At 43.9% G+C, this 23,498-nt stretch overlaps 1 protein-coding gene across 1 annotated transcript in view; it reads left to right on the top strand.

Moving 5' to 3' along the window:
- Positions 1–23,498, top strand: part of FAM78B (family with sequence similarity 78 member B) — a 128,797-nt gene that overhangs the window by 1,734 nt on the left and 103,565 nt on the right. The window lies entirely within an intron of this gene.

Raw genomic sequence — 23,498 nt, 5'->3', positions numbered from 1 at the left:
CATACACACAATGAGAATATCAGACGAATGATCATCAGTTTTGTTTTTTGTTTTTTTGCATGTTAGTCTCATCAAAAATGAAGAGGTTACACAACTTCCGAAAATTCTTGTGTGACAGAATACAACTTGTGATGTATTGTATTGTAATGTATCCTGTCATTTCCGAGCATGCGTGGTCTTCTGATTATTTTTTACATGAACACTGTACTGATTTAACGAAAATCGTACGATTTGGTAGGAGAAAAATGTTCGTATTTGTCCCTTTGAATAATTTCATATGAACTATCATGATCGTTCTCGAAAGCTGCGTACTACCGATCCGATTATCTTCCAACCCTATTTTTTGTCCAGTTTTCTGATCATGTGTACTAGGTTTTAGTATCCTCTCGTTATTTCTATTTTGTATGGCAGCCATCAGAAAGTTAGTGTCATTAGGTGATTAGGGACACCCCATGTGGGATTATTGTTCCTGATCAAGCAATTCATTTGGAATGTGAACACTATCGCATGCCAGCAACCGGCAAATGAACTCATGGATCATGGCATTTATGTGTGAATCTGGGTACCATCATACTATCTATAAGGCACACACAACCATTGACAATGCCATAGGAAGTAACACAAGGATTCATTTTGCTGTTGCTCTTGGTTTGATTGGAATCAGTTTGTTACATTTTCTATGTTGTTGTGTTAAAGGTTACACTTCAGAGGAGTGTGTGTAGTCAAAGGGTTATACCCTCACCGTCACCTCATCAATGCCATCTCTGGCAATTGTAGGATCAGCATTGTTGTTTTATATTATTATTTATATTATTATTATTATATTCACTCTTCCAATCAACATTGATTATTTGTAACCCTCATGTTTTTTTGACATTTTTCCAGTTACTTCCTGGCTTCTTGCCTAGGCAAATTATGTTATACATCCCAGGAGTCTTCAGGAGGAGAGGAGAGGAGGAGGGGTTTTCTCAGCTGAGCACACTCCTTTGTGTGCATGCTTGAGCTAAGGCAGAGGGATTCCAGGAAGTAAATGCTACATGGATCATTAGCCCTTACTCAACAGCCAGAAATGCTAGGGGGTGTTTTTCAAAGTGATTTCTCAACAAAATAAAGCATGAAGACATGGATGGGGGAGTTTGCTTTGAATATAAAAAAATGAATGAAATAGTGCTTTAGGTTTGTGGTGCTCAGATGCAGCGAAGATCTGCTTTGAGTAGATCTGCAGATATAACTTTTTATTCTTTCAGATCTCCTGTTTTGGATATTTTCCCTTGCTTCCTGTCCCCTTGACAACCAGGATATTGGTGTGAGTTGCACTTCCTGTTCGCTTTGAGCATATTCTCCATATACCCTTGGGGGGACCACTGGGGGCCAATGACTGTATCACTATGTACTATACTTGCATCAACGCTGTTATCATTTTTATACTATATAGTGTTTGATGTATTGCATTGTCGCATTCAATTTGTGTTTTCGAATGATTTGGAGAATGGTGATGAATGACACTTTGCTGTAGTGTGGTTTCCATAATGTGGTAAACATCAGGTAAATTCAGAACTGTCTAGTCATGAGAAGACTATATGAGGCATCTGAAGCACTCAATTGACTCCAAAAACTGTAGAGTAGTTAGGACAACCAGAATGGATGTCAATGTGCTTCAATAAAGTGGAACCCAGGTAAATGTTTACTTCATGAAGGATTCCTAAATATCTTCAGCAATCTCTGAATAGATGGCCAACTTTTTTTTTTCTTGTCCTCCTGGGGTAACCCCCCTCCTACCCCAGCTGACCGTCTAGCCTCCCCATCACACTAACAAGCCACCCTGACCACACAGGGCACTTTGAGGCTGGGGACAAAGAGGGGGAAAGGGACACCGGGCCGATACACCTAGAACAAACACTGACTGTAACTTTATTTTAATAACAGTTTGGATCTAGGTGTTTTGATCCAGAATGGGTGAGCTGTACGTACTCTGTAGATTGTACCACCACCAATACCCCAACAGTGCTGAGACAGCAGCATTGAGGACCCCGATGGATTGTAAGCAGGGCAGAAGGGTGGAACCCTTTATTATGCTGTACATATGGATGGCTGGATTAACCCTTAAGCTCATGCAGTCCGCCTAACACATATGTGCGGCGGCATGGCAGGTGGACCTTAAAGGGTTAGTTCACCTTTACCAAAAAGCACACTATACTGTCCCATATGGGTATAGCAGCATGATATGCTAAACCTACCTTCCACTCTGGGCTCACTTACCATTTAAAGAATGTAAGTAAAAACCTCTTTAAAAAGAAGCCTTGAAGTCTTCTACAGCCTGTGATGGCTTCTGCCCTGGTTATTGTAGGGATGGAGCAGCCTTTGGGACCAGCAGCATCTAGTGTCACAGGAGGGAGCGCCATTCTCTTCCTTCAGGCTGCACATGTGGAGTGTGTGCTCCCCCCTGTTTCCTATGATGAGCTCAGTGACTTCCACAGGAGAGAATACACACTGTGCATAAGCAGCCTGAATGAACAGCATGGCACTCCCTCCAATGGCCCTAGGAAATTGTGGTCCAAACAGCTGCTCCACCCCTACAGTAACTGGGGACATCACAGGCTGTAGAAAATTTTAAGAAGGCTTCTTTTTAATGTGGTTTTGGCTTACATTCTATATACTGAAAGGCTGGAAGGTAGGTTTAGCACACTGTGCTGCTATACCCATATAGGACAGCATAGTCTGCTTTTTGGTAAAGGTGAACTTACCCTCTAAAACTCACATGCCACACATATGTATCCATGTTGCACCGCTGTTCTGTGCTGAGTATGCTCTAACTGCATGCTCCTGCCACACTAAACTCACCAACATCTCCTAGTCATTGTTCATGATTGGGACCCAGTGAGTGGGGCTCCTGATCATGTGACTGCTGTAAAAGCCATTCATAGTAGTCACATGATCAGGAACTCCACTTCCCGTCATTCAGAACCCCTTATAGGGCCAATGAGAGTCTTTGTCGACTTTGTCTAGTATTCATTTTGTATTGTCTGCAGTTGACCTGGAAGAAAACTAAAGAAGATTTACTATATATGTTTTTAAACTTTTATTTCACTTTCAGCACTTATTGAGTCTTAAAGATCTATCTTTTTTTTTTTTTTTTACAGTTCTCTCTTCTGTCTGGTGAAAAAGTACATGCCATAGTTTGTCCCATATTTCTAAGTGCTTTATAACCATAGTTATATGGTCCAACTTGCCCCCCACACCCCCCGCCCCCCGCGCGTGGCGAATCCAATAGCTTTGAAGAACACAGCTTGTCTTGGCTGTGAGCACTTTCCACAAGCAAGCAGTGGCAAGAGGAACGCACAGGGAGGGGGATGTGTCAGGCTCTGCGTTCTTCTTGCCACTGCTTGCCTGTGGAAAGTGCTCACAGCTGAGATGATATAAACCACACCTATGAATCCTCCATCTTCTCCAAAGCTGTTGTTGGATTGGCCGCAGCAGGAGGGGAAGGGGCAGATTGGACCTTATAACTATGGTTACAAAGCACTTAGCAATGTAGTACAAAGTACTACATGTACTTTTTCCCATAGAGGACAGAACTGTAACAAATCAAATTATAATGATAGATCTCCTCTAATGTTTTGCCAGATAAACAATTGAAGTGCCTGATGGGACACTATTGTTGGGCTGTACTTGGGGCATTAGTTGTCTTCATTTTAGTCCTGGGCTATGAGATCTGCTGCCCTAGGCTGGGACCTATGTTGTCTTTGCAGAAGTCCAGTCCTGATTATATATTGTATTAGGATAATGATAAGGTTATGTAAAATGAATGCATAAATTAAGGGGGTACACATAATTATACATAGGCATGAAAGGGTATGCATTGTATACAATTAGATACAATGTACCACGTCCCAGTTTTCTCACACATAGCATTAAAAAGGACCTGCTAGAAAGGAAACTTATGCCGCGTACACACGACCGTTTTTTCAGTCGGAATAAACTCCGAAGGTTTCTCCGATGGAACTCTGACGGAATTCCGTTCAAGCAGTCTTACATACACACGGTCACACCAAAGTCTGACCCTCCAGAAAGCGGTGACGTACAACACGTATGACGGAACTAGAAAAAGGAAGTTCAATAGCCAGTAGCCAATAGCTTCCGTCTCGTACTTGCTTCAGAGCATGCGTCATTTTTGGTCCGTCGGAACAGCATACAGACGATCGGTTTTCCCGATAGGAGTTGGTTCCGTCGGAAATATCTAGAACATGTTCCATTTCTAGGTCCGTCAGAATTTTCGAAAATAAGGTCCAATGAAGCATACACACGATTGGAATAGACGATGAAAAGCTTCTGTCTGACTTTTTCTGTCGCCCATTCCGCTTGTGTGTACGCAGCTTTAGAAGCTGTCATTACTGATTTTTTGTTGAAGATGTGGACATCAAGGGTGTCATTCTTATCCTTCCTTCAATTTTTGATCTGGAGCATGTATATCTGGAAAAAGTGACCTGGAACATGTGTATATTTGGTGTCAGAAAATGTGTCTTCCAGATCAGTGAACTCACTATGTAGTGAAAAAAAAGGATATCAGCCCAGGAACATACGCTTTTAAAAACAAGTCAGCAACATCCATAATCTTATTCTGACAGGTTCTCTTCAAATCAGAATTTTGAACAATACTCCGTGAAACGAGACTGAGATTCTACATTTATAATGCTGTGTATGGCCCCGTTCACATGAACATACTTAAAGGCTAAATTCATCTTTGTTTTTTTTCTAAATTCCAGCTCCCCTATGTACCAATATAGCATTAATGTACTAACTTTGCAAAAATAAAACAGCTTTCCAATAATTCTACACCAGTTTACCTCACTCTCTTCATAGCTGTTTAAACACACCGCTCGATTACTTCTGCCCTTCTTCCTGGTCAGACTTTAGGTCATGACATAGGAAGGAGTTGATCGGCTAATCTCATTAGCACACACCCTGCATCATCTACCTTTAGCTGGTCAACTCCTTCCTGTGTCATGACCTAAAGTCTGACCAGGAAGTAAGGCAGAAGTAATCGAGCAGTGTGTTTAACCGCTTGTCAACCAGCCGCCGTCATTATACTGCGGCAGGTCAGCACAATCCCGCGAACCATTGTAGCTATACGTCGGCTTGCGGGATCATGATAGCAGGTGCGCGCACGCACCGTGGTGGTGCCGATGCTCGTAGCCGATGGTCGTGATGACCGCTGGCCACAAGTGATCGCGAGCACGAGGGACAGAACAAGGAAGTGTGTGTGTAAACACACAAATCTCCGTGTTTTGTTCTGAGAGGAAAAACAGATTGTCCGATGTGTCCGCCATAATGTCGCAGTCATGATAAAAATCGCAGATCGCCGCCATTACTAGTAAAAAAAAAATTAAAATAATAATAAAAATGCTATAAATCTATCCCCTATTTTGTAGACACTATACCTTTTCTGCAAACCAATCAATATATGCTTATTGCCATTTTTTTTTTACCAAAAATATGTAGAAGAATACATATCGGGCTAAACTGAGAAAAAAAAATATATTTTTTAAAAAATGGGGATATTTATTACAGCAAAAAGTACAATTTTTTTTCTTTTTTTCAAAATTGTCGCTCATTTTTGTTTATAGCGCAAAAAATAAAAAACGTAGAGGTGATCAAATACCACCAAAAGAAAGCTCTATTTGTGGGAAAAAAAACACGTCAATTTTGTTTGGGTGCAACGTCGCACGTCCACGCAATTGTCAGTTAAACAATGCAGTGCCGAATCGCAAAAAATGGCCTGGTCATTCTGCAGCCAAATCTTCCGGGGCTGAAGTGGTTAAACAGCTACGAGAAGAGGGAGGTAACCTGGTGTAGGATTATTGGAAAGCTGTTTTATTTTTGAAAAAGAAGTACATTAATGCTATATTGGTACATAGGGCAGCTAGAATTTAGAAAAAAAAAAAAAAAGGTGAACAATGCTTTTCCTGCGCAAGAAACAGACTCATTGCTCCCAGTTTGACATTTGTGTGGGTGCAGATGTCCCCAAAGTCACAATGTCTGCAATCAGGGACCCACAAGGATGTCAAATGGGGAGCAGCGGCTGTGTCTGTGCGGCCGCTGTGTCCCAATTGACATTAATAGGACTGCCTGTACGTGGATACATGGATTGCCTGCGTGTCCTGTGCAGGCAAAACATGGCCCCCCTACATGGCTGTGCTCTTAAAGTGGTTGTAGACCTCAGACATGAAATATGAACAAGGCATATTCCTCTATACTTGTCTCAATTAGGAGTACTTAGGCTGGGTTCACACTTATGTGATACCAGACATCGCATGTGATTCGCACCTCATTGCTGTGCACATCAAATGCGATGCAAATTCAGCCATACAGTTTCTATGCCTAAAATCACATCGCATATGCACCAAAATGGTGCAGGACCCTTTTTTTGGTCCCCACTGGAATCAGATCGCATGGGTGTTCAGATCGATGAGATCTAATTCCACAGATCGCACTGCATTCTGTGAACCGATTTGGTGGTGTCATTAACTTTATATTGACACCCGCATCGGTTCGCAGATGTCAGTGTGAACTGTCAGATGCGATGCGGGAACCCGCACAGGAATTGTGGTGGTTCCTGCATCGCACCAGTGTGAACCCAGCCAAAAGGTCAATTCACTTAGGGATTCCGCATTCAATAAGAAGGCCACGTGACTCACTTTTCGGAAATGTCACTTGAGTTAATAAACGAGTTTATTCATCAAAGTACAGAATCAAATGTGAGGTAAATACTACACATTTTTTAAAAATGTGAGGTAAAACAAAAGAGATAAATCATTAAAGTCAATTCACTATAAAACACATATTTATTATTTATCATTAGGTGTAGGCAACCAGGATATTAGTAATGCGCAAAATAACAATGAGAGGAACTCTTCACTGGCCAGTAAGGTAAAAATATACAATGTATCTGTGTGGAAATGTTCTGCCCTGAGCTCAGCAATTAAACAAATTGTAACATCTCACCTGAGGGAGATCATTCTTTGAATGAAAGCATGCTAGAATGTTTTATAATAGTTCTGTTTGCATTCATTTCCAGAACTGTCTTCCTCTGGTGAACTAATGCCGCGTACACATGAGCGGACTTCTCGTCCGCCTGAACTCCGAAGGACTTTTCAACGGAGTTCCGATGGAGTTCCAATGCCTACACACAATCACACCAAAGTCCGATCGTTTCAAATGTGATGACGTACGACCGGACTATAATAATGAAGTTCATAGCCAGTAGCCAATAGATGCCCTTGCGTCCTTCTTTGTCCATTGGACTAGCATACAGACGAACTGATTTTTCGATCGGACTCGAGTCTGTCGGAAAGATTTGAAACGTGTTCCATTTCTAGGTCCGTCGGAATTTTCGACAGAAAAAGTCCGATGAAGCCCACACACGATCGGAATGTCCGACAGAATCGTTCTATCTGACCTTTTCTGCTGGGCAGTCTGCTCGTGTGTACGTGGCATAAGGCTCCATTCATACTTGCGCAACTCCAAAGTCACACGATTTTCAGTGGGACTTTGGATCCGACTTGACACTCTCTGGCATTGATGGGCGGTACTTATGGGCATTGATAGGCAGCAGTGATGGGCATTGATGGGCAGCACTGATAGCCAGCACTGACTGGCATCACTAATGGCCACTGATTGATGGCACTTGTGGGCACTAATTGCTGGAACTTGTGGGCACAGATTGGTGGCAATTGTGGGCAATCATTGCTGGCACTGGTGAGCACTTAATTGTAATCAGGGCACTGATGGTCAGTGCCCTGATTACATACCTAGCTGTCCCCTGTAAGGAGATGCTGCTTATTGGCTCTCCTCTCCTCACACTCTGTCAGTGTGAGTTGAGGAGAGCCGATTACCGACATCTCCGTGTTTACATGTGACCAGCTGTGATTGGGCACAGCCGATCACATGGTCAAAGAGCTGCGGCTGCGATCTCTGCTAGGCGCGGCTGCGATCTCTGCGTTGCACACCCCCGGGGGTGCACAAGATTGGTCATTCTGAAAGGCCGCCATATGACGTCCACCCAGAACGAGAGCCGAACCGCCCAGCCATCATTTGACGATGGGTGGGTGGCAAGTGGTTAAAGAGGAACTGTCTTCTCACATAATTTGTAATAAAAAAATCTTTGCCATTCTGAAGCTTCCCTCCAACCACTTTGAATATTATTTTATATATACTGTGCTTCTGTACTTGCCAAATATGCTGCAGAAATCTCCCTCCACTGAGTCTGGCTGCATCCATTTTAATTGTGGGCAGCTGAAGCTGCTGCCTGTTCACTTCCTGGATTTACACAGACACACCTCCAGCTCTGCAGCCCTGCGGATCTCATTAGCCCTCTTATCACCCCCCCCCCTTCCTGTCAAATTCTCACAAGAGTGAGAGAGAGAGATCTGTGTATGATGTCACAAGCCTAGGCTTTTTACCAGACAAGAAACAGGAAGTGGGCTGTATAAGGTATTTACTGGCGGAAAAAAAATGTTTTCATGTCCAAAGTTAAAACAACAAGGACAGAAGATTTAATAGATAGAAAGTTGAAAAAATGACGAAGATCCACTTTAAGTCACACAGATCGGAATGGGTGTAATTGAAAACGATAGGCTGTGACTTGTCACGCGACTTATCTGCCGACAGATGCATGACAAGTTGCAAAAGTGTGAATGAAAAAAAATGTTTTTTAGTGAATTGACTACTTTTGAGATAAATATCGCATGAGTTATTTGAACTAAAAAACTCATGCTGTATTTATCTCTCCGTAAATTTACCCCTTTATGTAATTTCTGCTGTCTGCTGCTTCGTTCCTCTGCTATCATAAGTAATCACTTCTGACAAGTTTTGTTGACACCAAGAGAAATAAGGTGACAGGGGAGGGAGCTTCAGCTCTGTTCCTGTGAGCTGTGCGGAGGGGGAGGGGTTTGTCTCTTCCCTCCAGTCACCACTCCGAACTCTCCTCACTGAACTCTGCAGAGTGTAACTTCAGCTCTCCGCCCCCTTTTTTGACAGCTCAGACAAACTTTATAAATTCAGCATTTTGAACAGATGAGGGTTTGTTTCACCTCTGGGAATCACCTGACACCTCACTTGACTGGGTATATGTGAGAGTTTATAACCACTTTAAATAAACCCATGTGGACAAGGCCTATTTGTATAACATCCTGTATTTGGCACATTTCTTTGCCCTAAAGCTGAACTGCAGGTGACACTTTATAGTATTTCTCATTTGCTCCTTCCCAGCATGTACATAAAACGTTATTTATTGAGTTTGATTGACAGCAATGGGAGCCAAGGACGCCTCTGCTGTGTTTAAGCCAATCAGGAGCAAGAGTCCTGGATGGCCGAGGCACTCATGGATATCGCTGGATAGAGAGTGGGCTCAGGCAGGGACGTTGCTAGGTCTGCAAAAGATCTGGGGCTAGAGCCCATAGCAGCGGTCACCAACCTTTTTGCAGGCTGGGGGGGGGGGGACACACTGGTGGTAAGCAATTTCTCGTGGGCGATGGCTGGTATTGGCGTTTAAATCATCATGGCACCATGATTGATTTGGTGTCAGGGTGATTGAAGCGCATTGTTTCTATTCTTACATTCTAATATATAGAATTTATAATGAAGTGGTTCAACTCACCATAATGCAGAATCAGTGGGAGCCCTGGGCGTGTCACTTGCTACCGTCGCCTGTCACCAGATGCAGCGTGTCACTTGCCACTGTTGCCTGTCACCAGATGCTGCGTATCACTTGCCACCTTCACCTGTCACCGGATGCAGCGTGTTCCTTGCCACTGTCATCTGCCACCAGATGTGGATTGTCACTTGCCACTGTCACCTGCCACCAGATGTGGATTGTCACTTGCCACTGTCACCTGGCAACAGATGTGGATTGTCACTTGCCACCTGATGTGGATTGTCACTTGCCACATCACTTGCCACCATTTGCAGATTGCCACATCACCTGGCCCCATTTGCAGATTTTCGCTTGCCACGTCACCTGGCACCAGATGTGGATTGTCACTTGCCAACTGATGTGGATTGTCACTTGCCATGCCTGTCAGTGACACCAAATGTGCATTGTCGCTGCATTGGTGGCAGGCTGGCAGCACTGGTCCATTTAGTGAGGGCGGAAGAGCACTGATGTTTGGTGGACAGTGAGAGATGATGTCATCTCTCTGCTCCCCGCTGCACCACACTCCCACATTGAAGAGGTCAGGCTGTGAAGAGCGGTGATGTGGAGCGGGCAGAGAGAGATGATGTCATCTCTGCTCATCCGCCCGCTCGCTTCTCTCCTCTCATCCGCCTCCCTCATGCAGCCCGCCCGATGGCCGCAGCCGCGGCCCACTGGTTAGGCAGGGACCCTGCGGCAAGAGACTGGGGGCTATGGGCCCCATATTAGGGGCTATAGCCCCAATAGCCACCCCCTAGCAACGCCATTGGGCTCAGGTAAGTATTGGGGGGGCTGCTGCACACAGAGGGCTTTTTTTCTTAATGCATAGAATGCATTAAGATAAAAAACCTTCTGACTTTACAACCCCTTTAATGTAATTTTCCTTTCCACAGCACACATGTGGTAGTTGCCCCACCTACAGAGCCAGTACATAACTATAAAGAGTTTGCACCCAGGGCACAGCCCATGCCCCGTATAAAATTAGGAAGAAGCTAAGAAAAGAAAACAAATGCAGCAATCACAGCTAAGAATTGGTAATCTGCAATATAATATATGTTTGCTTACAAGTAAACAAACCTAATTCATTAGAAAGTGAGGAAGATCTTGCTTTCCCGAAATGGACGTGTGGACATCAACACTTTACAGCTATGCAATGGTCCTCTGGGCTATTACCATGTTGGCATCAGGAAAGTAATTTATGGAAAGGTAAAACACTGGAAGTAAGCATGATTTTCCTGTGCTTTTAGCTGTAAATGTTTAAGTTGGTGACAGGGTCTCTTTTAAAGCAAACCTGTCAGCTATTTTAAACTTGTAGTCATGCCTATGATCAGCCACCACAAGGTACTCTAGAGGGCATCTTATATCTGATAGCCCTGGGTGCACCTTCTTCTACCCTTACAAGTTGTTGCACCCTCATCCCCCGTTCACGTTGACTGTGGCTTTGAAATCGTGCGACTTCATCTGAAATTGCACAATTTCAAAGCCACATGTCAGTGTGACTTGGAAGACATCTGTGCGGCTTTATGCACAGATGTCTATGCAAGTTGCAGCGGAAATCGCCAAAAGTAGTGCAGGAACTACTCAAATTGGTGCAGCACCACAAAGTTGGCATCGCACCAATTTGAACATTGCGATTGCCAGCAATAGGGAGTGACTTGTCTTGCAATTTGACCTGTGCAATTGCATGACAAGTCGCTCGAATGTGAACGAGTGGTGGTGCAGCTGTTTGCCCCAGCCCAGCACGCATATTCGAAGGGTGAGGACTTAGTGGGAAGGTGGTAGGGTATCATATAACAAATTTATGAACTGTGCCAGGCGACTTTTCCTATATGCTTAGCACAACAATAAAAAGGAGCTGCTATAATGGAGCTATGCAGCAGCGTGCACTTGAATAAAGTATAGCAAGACACCTCAAGCATGTTACTTTACCTGCAGAAACCCTGTGTAGTGTAAGTCTAGGATGAAAGACCCTCACTTTCATATATAAGACTTAAGCCCAAACCTGGAAGGGAATAAAAAAACCCTTCCAGTGGGGTCCCTTCCAAGGGTTATAGGCTCATTAGATCTAGGGGAAGATGAAGAGGCTCCAACACGCTCTGGCAGGCTCCTACACTGTCGATGTTCTCTCTTTTGTTCCAGACCATGAGTGGTTCCTCAGTGATATCACATACAATGCAGGGATAAAAACCCTGAATTATACGTGGAGGAGGGAAGGCCAACACAGCCTTACAGGGGAGGCTTCACGTGGGGGGTCACACGGATGGTGGGAGCCTACAGGAACGAGGAGTAAGGTAAGAACTCCTCATCCTTGTACACCTAGACTTAACGAGCTGTTAACACCTGCAATGTTGGGGGAGGCATCACTAGGGTTCTTCTTGTACCCAGAGTTGGGCTTTATATAAACTTTTTGTCTGGTAGGAAGAATTTAGGCTTGTCTTGTGTCTATGAATTCTGGACATCATAGCAGTCATTAAACAAGTGGTGCAGTGATCCAACACTGAATCCTCCCCCATCCACTACATTCGGTAGGAGAAGTTGCTCTCAAGTGAAGTATTTTCATTTACAATTAGAAGAAGCAAAGGCAGGCAGACTTATTTTTACCAATGATATTTATCCTCACTGGTATTCTCCTTTAGGCCGCGTTTATACATATGTGAATTGGATGTGGGTTTCACCGCATCCAATTCACATGACAGGAGATTGTGACCTGTGACACAACTACAGGGTGGCCGCAGTCCCCTTTAAAAAAGGGTGTGTCTTTAGTTATGATTCAGCCGCAAATTCAGGCAAAAATTTGGACCTGATTTGCACCTGAATCGGTGAACAGGGACGCACGGGACCCCCTGCTGTGAACCGCGGCCGCAGCGTATGTGAACCCAGCCTTAAAGTAATTGCTAAAACTGCAAGGACCCTACTTTATAACCCAAAAACTGTTTTGTTTTTTCTAAATAGTCCTCTAGGAGGGGTTAAAAATGAAAAATCAGCTCTTGCTGCAATGCCAGTCTCTTCTGTGGCACTGTCCCCTGCATTCATTCTAATCCATCACTAGATGTCCTCAGTCTTGTGGGTTGAATAGCACCCAGTGTTATCAGCCTGGAAGACTGAGGACATTTTGTGAGTGCAGGGTGTAGTGGACGCCACAGTCACCATCACAATCTGCACTCACAGTGTAATGGTGCAAAGAATGGCGCTAGCAAGATGATGTCAACAGCACTCTTTGCATCATTGAGGGCCACCTACTACGAGGATCCAGGGTGGAAGAGAAGCTTTAAAATAGATGTAAACCCAGTCACAAAAATCTCATCTTATCCTTAACATGTTAATGTAATTTCAAAATTAATTTTCTTAAATGTATAGCTTTCATTAAACTCATTTCTTGTAGTTCTGCCATGAAGGTCATTGTTCAGGCATTTCCAGTTACAGGGTGAGAACTCATTGTCCCTGTCTCATAACTGCACTTCTCCTTTGTCACCTTGTCACGTGCATCCGTAATAGGGACTATAACCGTACATGCCAGTGCTCATTGCACAGGCACTTTTTGCCATTGTCACCATCAGGAACCCATCCCTAAGTAATGACATGCAGCATGTAGATAGGAAGTAGCTGTAAAAAGGCTACTGCAGACATTTTATTTTAGACTGGCGTAAGCGTTGGAAGGTCACTATTATATTTTATAATTAGTTTGTTTTTAACACTCATATTTTTTTTCTGGTGTCAAAATGTGGCAGGTGGGAAGTAAACATTCCATCCACTGTTCAGGAATGCACAGAATTGGACTGGAATTTGGAGTCACCGCTAGAATGTTTTTAAACCACAATAGAAGCAGGTGATTACTATATACATAAAATGCTTAGTATGCCTTGGAAATCTGAATCCTCCATGGCAAGAAAATGTTTCTAAAATTGGAACTCAACGAAGTGTATTTGATTTCAGTTAAAATAGGGAAGAATTTATTTAAAGAGTGCCTGACACTAAGAAAAAAAAATGCTGGACATGCAGAAGTCCATTAATTAGATAAAGGAAGCGTTTTTGCTAATGATCAAATGATTTCCAGCTCTCCATCAGAATTATAAGTAAGGCAAAGGTATTATTGTAAGGCAAAATTCACTCTGGTGTGGCCATTTTAATGGTGTAAAGGCATGGAGTATTTTCACAGAAGATGTGAAATTGCTGGTCTAAAAAAAAAAAGTAAACATAAAAAAAAAAATCTCTTTTTAACCACTTCATTACCAGAACTTTCACCCCCTTCCTGCCCAGGCCAATTTTCAGCTTTCAGCTCTGTCACACCTTAAATGACAATTGCGCGGTCATGCAGCACTGCACCCATGTGAAATTTTTATCATTTTTTTCACACAAATAGAGCTTTCATTTGGTGGTATTTAATCACCGCTGGGTTTTTATTTTTTTTGCTAAATAAATTTAAAAAAGACCGAAAATATTTTTTTAAAAATGCATTTTTCTGTTTTGCAAATAAAGAATCTTTCTTCATAAATTTATAAAAGGAAAGTTATAAAGTCCACAAACTATGGTATATATATGTGAAAAGTCCTGATGTACTGATGGCCTCTCATTTCTTTAGGCCAGAAAATGCCAGGACAGTACATGTACCCCCAAATAACCCCTTTTTGGAAAGTAGATAGTCCAAGGGATTTAGTAAGAGGTATGGGAAGTTTTTGGAAATTGTAATTTTTTTGTCACAATTTATTGGAAAATTAGGAAATTCTATTTTTTTTTTCACAATTTGTTTTCTTTTTACATACTGTTACCAGTGGAGTACAGCATCAGAGACACTGACTGGTGACAGTTTATAAAAAAAAATGAATCTTTGTTTAATCTTCTTCTATTTTATTTTTTATTACTTTTACATTAAAAAAAAAAAAATTAACGCACTGTGCCCAGGGCAATACAGTGTTACCATAGTAACATTGTACTACTCTAGTGAAGTGATCATGATTTTTATTTTTTTTATTTTTTTTACACATTATGATTGCCTATACCAGTGAATTTCACTGTTATACGCAAACATTTTACTGAATGAAATTCAGTGTGTATTGTTGGGATTAGCTGTGATTGGCCCTGTCTGTACCATGTGATCACTGTGACCAATCACAGCTAGCAACACAATTGTATACAATAAATGGCATGTATGGAAGCCATCCATTTTTTTCAATTGTCATGTCGTCTGTTGTGATTGGTCACAGCGATGACATGGTACTGGCAGCGGCCTGGTACAGTGATCTGTCACCGGCTGTGTCTGGTGGACACAGCCGGTGACTGATCGCGGTGCTGCCCACGGGGTGGGTGCCAGGCATGTTCTAGGAGGATGTCATATGATGTCTACCCAGAACGACAAATGTCCCACCCGGCCGTCATTTGTCTATAGGCTGGGCAGGAACTGGTTAAAGCCCAACACAGGGAAATCTGAAAATGTTCCCTTGCAGTGGGGCTGCACCCATATTGCAAGGGTTTACTGCTTGTTTATTCTATGGGAGAGTAACAGCACTTTTACTTACCTGATCCTCCGCACCCCTGGTAGACGATACTCTCCATGCTCCAGGGGTAGGCTGTCCCCCGGCATCATCATGTCCAAGGCAGGCCTACAGACCCTGCATCAGTGTTGATGACATCACCTTAGACCACTGGAACACAAGAAGAAGGACACCCCTTCAGAACGGTCAAGCGGCAAGGAGAAGAGCAGGAATGAATAAGTAAATATTCTTTTCTATGCCCCCTCCAGACCTAAACAAGCAGGTAACCAATGTACTGTGTAGTCTGCTTTAAGGGAGCAGGTGGCAAAATCATCTGATCCATACGATTAAACTTTTCTTAAATTAAAAATGCTATTTTTAACTGTAAAAATGTGCAAATAACCCATTCTGATGCAAATACCACTTGCAACATGATTTAGTAAATTGGTGCTATATTAGAGTACCAGGAGGTGGAATGTGAAGCTGAACTCTGGTCTTGGCATTTCCACCCATTTTGCCCCAGTGGAACCCCTCCATCTTTATGTATATATATAGAAAAAAATTTGTATACATACTTTTTTTCTAGGTGCCTTTGAACTGGACACATGACGTCACTGGTCCTCTTCCTTCTCACCTTCCTCTGGCTTTGGTTGAGTCCCGAATGCTGTAACCAGTCTCTGTAGCTTTCTCAGTGAGCCCAGGCTGCTGTGATGATGCTCCTAAGGAGGCGGGTCCCTGACAGCCTGTGCTTACAGGAAGTGGAGTCATTGAGGTTCCTGGTAAATCACAGTGCAGTAAATCTGCAAGATTGTTCCAGAGTTAAAATGAGTATTATTTAAACTGCTTTTTTTAAAAATAAATCAGCTCATTCAATTTATAAAATTCCAGCAAGTATATGAATACAATCTTATTTCGAATCAATATCTTCAGCATACTTCTCATTATTTTATGTAATTGCTTTTTCCTGCAAACTATTTTTTTCCTATACTTTTAATACATTTCTAATGAAGTGGTGTTTTTAATTTATTTATTTATATCTATTTTTGCTAATATTATACGGGTATGTACTGTATCTTTCTTTTGTTCTTTTAAACTTTTTGTCTTCAGCTCTTCTTTTAATAATATACAAAAGAAATAGATTTCAAATAAGTATAGAAATAAAAGTGCTATCACTGCCCATAGCAACAGTCTATTTAAAATGGCATTTATTTTCTCACTTTATTAACATTAAAAGGTTCCTTTTTTTTTTCTTTTGAAATAACAAACATATTATACATACCTGCTCTGTGCAGGTATGTATAATATGTTTGTTATTTCAGAACAGCCATGACCCTCTTTTTCTGGGGTCCCCAGCCGGCGCTCCTGGGTTCTCCTCTTCAGCGAGTGCCCCCAAAGGAAGCCACTTCCTATGAGGCACTCATGCAGGCTCGCTCCCGAACCTCCTTGTCTACATCCAATGACACAGACAGTCCGGCTTGGCCCTTCCGCCCGTTCCCTTGTCACAGGATTTGATTAACAGCAGCGGGAGCCAATGGCTATCAGTCTGTGCATTGAGGAGGGACAGAGCTGGGAGAGCCGCTGCTCTCATGCGCATAACTGGATCTGGACCGAGCTCAGCGCAGAAGGTTTTTTACTTTGATGCATAGAATACTGTACATTAAGGTAAAAAACCTTAAGGTTTTACAACCACTTTAAAGTAATGTTAAACCCTCAAGGTTTTTTAGCTTAAAGTGGATGTAAACCCGATTTGTGAAATTTGAGCTGGGCACATACATCTGCAGTGTTTTGTTATCTCTCTTCAAAGCACTATGTTCCATAGCTGTCTCCTGCTCCGTTCTTCTGTTATCAGCATGATAACTTCTGACAAGTTCTCCGTCACATGAGATAAAAGCAGCCTGAGTTTTGTGTTGGGGAAGATGCTATAAATAGATTAGTAGAGCCCTGAACTATTCAATGATCAGCTCTGCAAGTCTCTACCTATGAGGAGAGGGGGTGTGTGCCTTTCCTCCAATTAGCTGTCTTGGCTGTATACCCAGGCTCCACTGCAGTTCTGAACAGGAAGAGAAAATTCTCTAACACGATCTGAACTTTCTAAAGAATAAATAAAGCTGAAGAGAGCAGATATACAAGTAAAACTTATGTAGGGAGATTTGTTTCATCCCTGTGTATCATCTGCGGCTGTTCACTTCACTGGGTATATGTGAGGGTTTACATCCGCTTTAACACATTGAACACAATAAAATAAATGTTCCACGGTAAACTAATAGTTAAAGGTTCATACGGCAGTACTTGCAGTTTACAACTTTAAGCCCTCGTTCACACTGAAGGCAGGTTTGAAATCGCGCGGGTTCAGCTGAACTTGCACGATTTCAAACCCACATTTCAGTGCGAGTTCGGGGGTGATTTGAAAGACATCTGTGCGGGTTCATGCAAAAATGTCAATTGAAATCGCCCCTGAAGTCGGCAAAAGTAGTGCAAGGACTACTTTTGGAAATGCGTGCGGAGCCGCAAAGTTGGCGTCCCACCAATTGGGACAGTGCCGTTGCCGGCAATAGTCTGTGATTTGACATGTCAAATCGCATGTCAAATCTCACTGATGTGAACGGGGGCTCAGGGTCCATGCACACTGAGCCTAAAAAACGCCAGTTCTTTCAGCAGAAAAGAAACACTCATTTAGAGCGGTATTGTACAGGCGTTTAGGAGTGTTTAGTGATTTTTTTTCTGCTAGAAAACTCTCAAAAAAAACAAACCAGAAGGTTTTTTTTGCCTCTAAACGCTGAGCTTAAAATATGCCTCTAAATGTCCTAATGTGCATGGACACATAGAATAACATTTAGCTGCTTCTACAGGCAAAACACAAAACTTCTGTAGAAGCAGCGATTTTTAAGCCCAGTGTACATGGACCTTCAATGCTGCTGGCTCCGCTCTCTCAGTGCTGCTTTCCTGAACTTCTGGGCTATACAGTAGACAGTGCAGTTTCCAGCCAATTGGTTAGCTTGAAGAAAGGCGGGGGGATGAGAAACGGAGTGTTTCCTAGGTTTCAGGGATGTGTGTTTCTATTGATGCAAAGAGTGTAAGGAGACACAACTCTAGTCCCTGCATGCAAGGGTGGCCAATACGCACGGGAGTGCGCCTGATGCGGCCATGATGGGTGCTGGCAAGATTACCATTTCTTTGGCCATTTCTCTGATAGTGCCCCCCCCCCCAAGGGGCAGCCTCTGGATGCCCAAACGGGCCCATCTCTCAGGGTGTCTGTTGCAGAATTCCTGCAAAAGTCTATAGGCATGTAAATTACTTGCTGGCTCCCATGAGTTTTCTTCTACTTTCCACTTAATATGAAATTGGTTTTGCCTACCTCTCTTGCGGCAGTTCAGGATGGCTTCCACTTCGAATTCTGGTTCATCGCCCACAGAGACTGGTAGAGGTGGCACTTCTTCTCTCCCTGAGAAGGGACTTGATATAGCTGGCTTGAGAAGAGAAATGTGAAATACTGGCAAGCTTGAACGCCACAGGATTAACTTCTCTCTTGATCTCAAATGGCCTGAAAAATTTTGGCCCCAATTTCCTGGAAGGACAAGACAACTTAAAGTGATTGTAAAGCTTCGTTTTTTGTTTTTTTTTAAATAACAAACATGTCATACTTACCTCCACTGTGCAATTTGTTTTGCACAGAGTGGTCCCGATCATCCTTTTCTGGGGTCCCCTGGCGGCGGCACTATCAGCTCCTTCCCTCATCCTATAACCCCCTAGGAGAAGCGCTCTCCCGGAGGGGTTACCTTGTGGGTGCACTCCTGAGTCCAGCATTTGTGTCCATAGACGCAGAATGTAGGACTCAGCCCCGCCACCTGGCACCATCGTCATTGGATTTGATTGACTGCAGAGGGAGCCAATGGCTGCGCTGCTACCAATCTATCCAATCAAGAGCCAAGAACCCCGGGCAGAGAGGTCCAGCACGTCTCCGCCAAGGGATCGAGGGGGGTCAGCTGAGTAAAACGGGAGGGCTAGGGGGCCAGTCACTGTCAGAAGTTTTTTCACCTTAATGCATAGGATGCATTAAGGTGAAAAAACACGAGGGTTTACAACCCCTTTAAGATTAACAGAAGAGAGCCATACCTTGTCTCCGACTTTGAAACTGGATTACTTCTTCTTCTTCTGTCATATTGGGCCTTCTGCAAGGTTTTCTGGAGAGTCTGGTAATTTGTTTGGATGAAGATTATCTGATCTCGAAGTGCTGGTACTGAGGCTTCAGGGATGGTGTTGGGTAGAAACGAGGGGTGAGAGTAATTGTAAGAAAAATCAGCGCACGGAAGTAGGGATAGCCAATCATCTTAGGAGAAAAAACAGAAGCATCGTAGATCCTGTTCCAGGGTTTGGTTCATTCTTTCAGTCTGCCCATTACTCTGTGGATGATAGGCCGAAGATAGGCTTACATCAATTGCCAGTAAATTGGACCCCTCTATCAGAAACAATGTTGTTAGGAAGACTGTGCAGTCTGAGTATTTCTTTGATAAAGATATTAACTGTATCCACAGCGGAAGGCGTGCCTATCATAGGCAGGAAGTGTGCCATCTTGGACAAGCGGTCCACTACCACAAAGATGGTTGTATACCCTTCTGACGGGGGTAAGTCCACAATAAAGTCTATTGAAATTTAATTCAAAGGTTGTTCCGGGACTGGTAGCGGCCTTAACAGGCCCCAAGCATTGGCGTTGGACCCCTTGTTGCGCTAGCAGGTAGCACAAGAGTTCACATACCTCTTACAATCCCATTTCAAGGTGGGCCACCACAAGGACAGTTGAATGAGTGCCGTTGTCTTCCAAACCCCAAAATGCCCGGCAAGTTGGTGGTCATGGAGGGTTTTTAGGACCTGCAGTCTGATTTGCTGTGGGAAAAAGATCTTATCCTGATGACACAGGAACCCTTCCAGATTTCTTAGGGAAGAAGCTTCTGGTTCTGTGCACTGGACAGAGGCTTGTTCAACTGATGTCCTTAGGTCATGATGGATTAACAAAAAGTTTTGGTTGGACAAGATTGTGTCGGGTATTGTTTCTTTTGGGGTGTCAGGAAACATTCGTGACAGGGCATCGGCTTTCCGATTCTTTGACCCTGGCTGGTAGGTAAGATAAAAGTTGAATCTGGAGAAAAACAACGCCCATCGAGCCTCTCTGGGTTTTAAGCATTTGGCTGTTCTAAGGTACTCCAGATTCTGGTGGTCAGTGAAAATCATAATAGGGTGTGCGGCACCCTCCAGGAGGTATATCCATTCTTCCAGAGCTATCTTTATGGCCAAGAGCTCCCTGTCCCCCACGTCATAGTTCCTTTCTGGCTGACTCATCTTACATGATGAAAAGGCTACGGGATGAAGTAATGCCTTGGATCCTTGGCGCTGTGACAGGATTGCCCCTGTGGCTACTTCTGAGGTATCAACCTCCAAAACGTAAGGTAGAGCAGGTCAGAGTGCTGAAGAACCGGAGCTGAAATGAACAAAGATTTCAGTTTGTTGAAGGCTGCCTTGGCCTCAGAAGACCATTGGAACCAGGTATGCTGGTGGTTACTTGAGTAATGGGTTAAATGATAGCAGAAAAGTTCTTTATGAATCTTCTGTAAAAGTTTGCAAAGCCTACGAACCTTTGGATCCCTTTGTTATCCACTGGAGCTGACCATTCCAGGATAGCTTTTACTTTCTGTGGATCCATGGCAATTCCCTCTGTATAAAATGATGAGCCCCAAGAACTAGATTGACGTCCTTTCAAAGTCGCACTTCTCAGCTTTTACATATAGTCCACGCTTTCGCAAGGTAGACAGTACTTTTCCCACATGTGATCTGTTGCTGAGAAAATGAGAATGTCGTCATGGTAGACAATGACAAAGTAATCCAGGAATTCTCGAAAAATGGAATTTACCAGATGCTGGAATGTGACTGGTGCATTACAGAGCCCGAATGGCATCACCAAGTATTCAAAGTGCCTGAACCGTGTTCTAAATGCCGTTTTGCACTCGTCACCTTCACGAATGCGGATCAGATTATAGGCACCTCATAGATCTAACTTAGTGAAGATTCGGGCATTGCGGAACCATTGAAAGAGTTCTCGAATAAGAGGGAGCGGGTAACGGTTTTTAATGATGATTTTGTTAAGCTCCCTGCAATCCACACATGGTCTTAGAGTCTTATCTTTCTTTTCCATGAAGAAGATACCAGCACCAGCGGGAGAGGAAGATGGGTGGATGAACCCCTTTTCTAAGTTCTCATCAAGGTATAGCCATAATGTCTCAAGCTCCTTTTCAGAGAGAGGGAATATGCGGCCAAAGGGTATCTCGGAACCTGGGAGTAGCTCAATTGGACAATCATATGGCCGGTGGGGAGGAAGGACATCAGCATTTTTCTTGTCAGACATCCAAGAACTCTCAGTAGGCAGATGGCACATTCTGGTTGATCGCTGGGTACAGGTTGGACAGCCAAGCAACTAGCAAAATCCCTGTGCATTGGAGTGAAGCAATGCTGTCGGCAGTAGGAAGAGGGAAACAGGACTTCTCTCTTGGACCAGTTCATTTTCGGATTGTGTGCTTGCAGCCATGGAATTCCTAAGATGACCTGAAACATGGGTGAACTCAGAACATCAAAGCGTAGAAACTCTCGATGACCAGATTCAGTTAAGGTAAGGAGAGGTGCAGTCTCTTGGGTAACAAGCCCAGAACTGGGCATGGAGCCATCAGCTAGGTGAACTGTCAGATGTTGCTTCTTATGGAAAAGGGGAATGCCCAGTTTTGCTGCAAAAGCCAAGTCCAGAAAACAGCTACTGGCCCTGGAATCAATTATTGTCAGAAGCCGAACTTCCTCTTCTGTCACCTGCAATGGGACAGGAAGAACAAGATGAGATGGGGAAGATCCTGCCACCCGGAAATATACTGGAATACGTGAAGAGGGCTTACTGGGTCTTATGGGGCAATTAGGTAAGAAATGTCGAGTTCCCCCACAGTAAAGGCAAAGGTTAACTTGCCGACGACGGAGTCTCTCTTCAGAAGTCAGAACTGAGTGGACTAAGCCAATCTGCATGGGCTCAACTTCAGACACTGATGAGATGGGAGGCACTGCTGCTAGAGAAGCAGAAACCTTGGGCAACATCCAGGTAGGTCTGAAGGCTTGGGCTCTTTCGGACCGTCACTCCCGTAGGCGTCTATCGAGTTGCATAGCAAACTGAATGAAGCCTTCCAGGGTAGCAGGGGACTGAACTCTGGCTAACTCGTCTTTGAGAGATTCAGATAGTCCTTGATGGTATTGGTATCTCAGGGCTGCTTCATTCCACCCTGTGTCAGCGGACCATTTGCGAAAGTCTACTGTGTAGTCTTCTTCCACGAGGCACCGTCCTTGCTGTAAAGTATGCAAGGTGGCTTCAGCAGTGGCTAAACGCTGTGGGTCATCATATAGTTGTGCCATGGCTTCAAAGAACAAGTTCATAGAAATGATGACTGGATTCTTTTGCTCCAATAAGCTGTGGGCCCAAACCTGGGGTTCATCTCACAGTAATGAGATGATGAATCCTACTTTAATCGTTTTTGAATGATCTGAACTTCCGGTCCCAGGAGAACCGTTCAGGAGTTGGCACCTGTGGCTCAGGTGGAGGGACTACCACAGTCTGTGTAGTGATGGTGCGTTCTTGAGCCAGTGCAGCAGTTGCAGAGCTGGTGGAAGATGGACCTTGATCTGCAGGGGCAGGTGTCACTGTCAGATTTTGCAGTCGTCCTTCCAGCTGGAAGTAGCCCTCCTGTAGTCCTTGTACTGCTTGAATGAGGGCAGTGACCAGTTCGCACAAAGCCTCTAGCGGGGAAGCACCTCCGTCGGCCTCTGACATTGTGGCTGGATAATACTGTCAGGTACCAGGTGCGAGGCCGAGGTGCTGAGAAGGCTCCCCTTGCGGCTAAGTGCAGTGCACCACTGGAAGTGGTACAGGGAGTGCAATGCCCAAAGAAGCACGGTTTGCTGTGATTTGATGTGCTGATCACTGGAAGGGTACTGGAACAAGCAACAAGCACTGTAGGGCAGGTGTACTTGCGGAGTACCAGGCGAACTTGGCAGATGGACAATCCGGAAACAGAACCAGGAGCCAGGCCACGGTAAATCAGTCAATGTGAGATTCAGGCAGCAGAACTGGAACAAGCCGGGGTCATACACGGTGAGACAGGTTGCAGCAGAGTCGGTGAGCTAAGCCGAGATCAAACACAGTGGAGCAGACAAGAGCAGGGTCAGTAGTACAAGCCAGAGGTCAAAGATCAGGATACACTGAAGCATAGGAACACAGGGGAGCTGACGATAATCCAGCAATGCACAGGTCTCAGCAACAGGTT

The sequence above is a fragment of the Aquarana catesbeiana genome, linkage group LG07 (genome assembly GCF_042186555.1).
Source record: "Aquarana catesbeiana isolate 2022-GZ linkage group LG07, ASM4218655v1, whole genome shotgun sequence".
Taxonomy (NCBI): domain Eukaryota; kingdom Metazoa; phylum Chordata; class Amphibia; order Anura; family Ranidae; genus Aquarana; species Aquarana catesbeiana.
The sequence above is the reverse complement of the archived record's forward strand: the minus strand, read 5'-3'. Positions and strand labels throughout refer to the sequence as shown.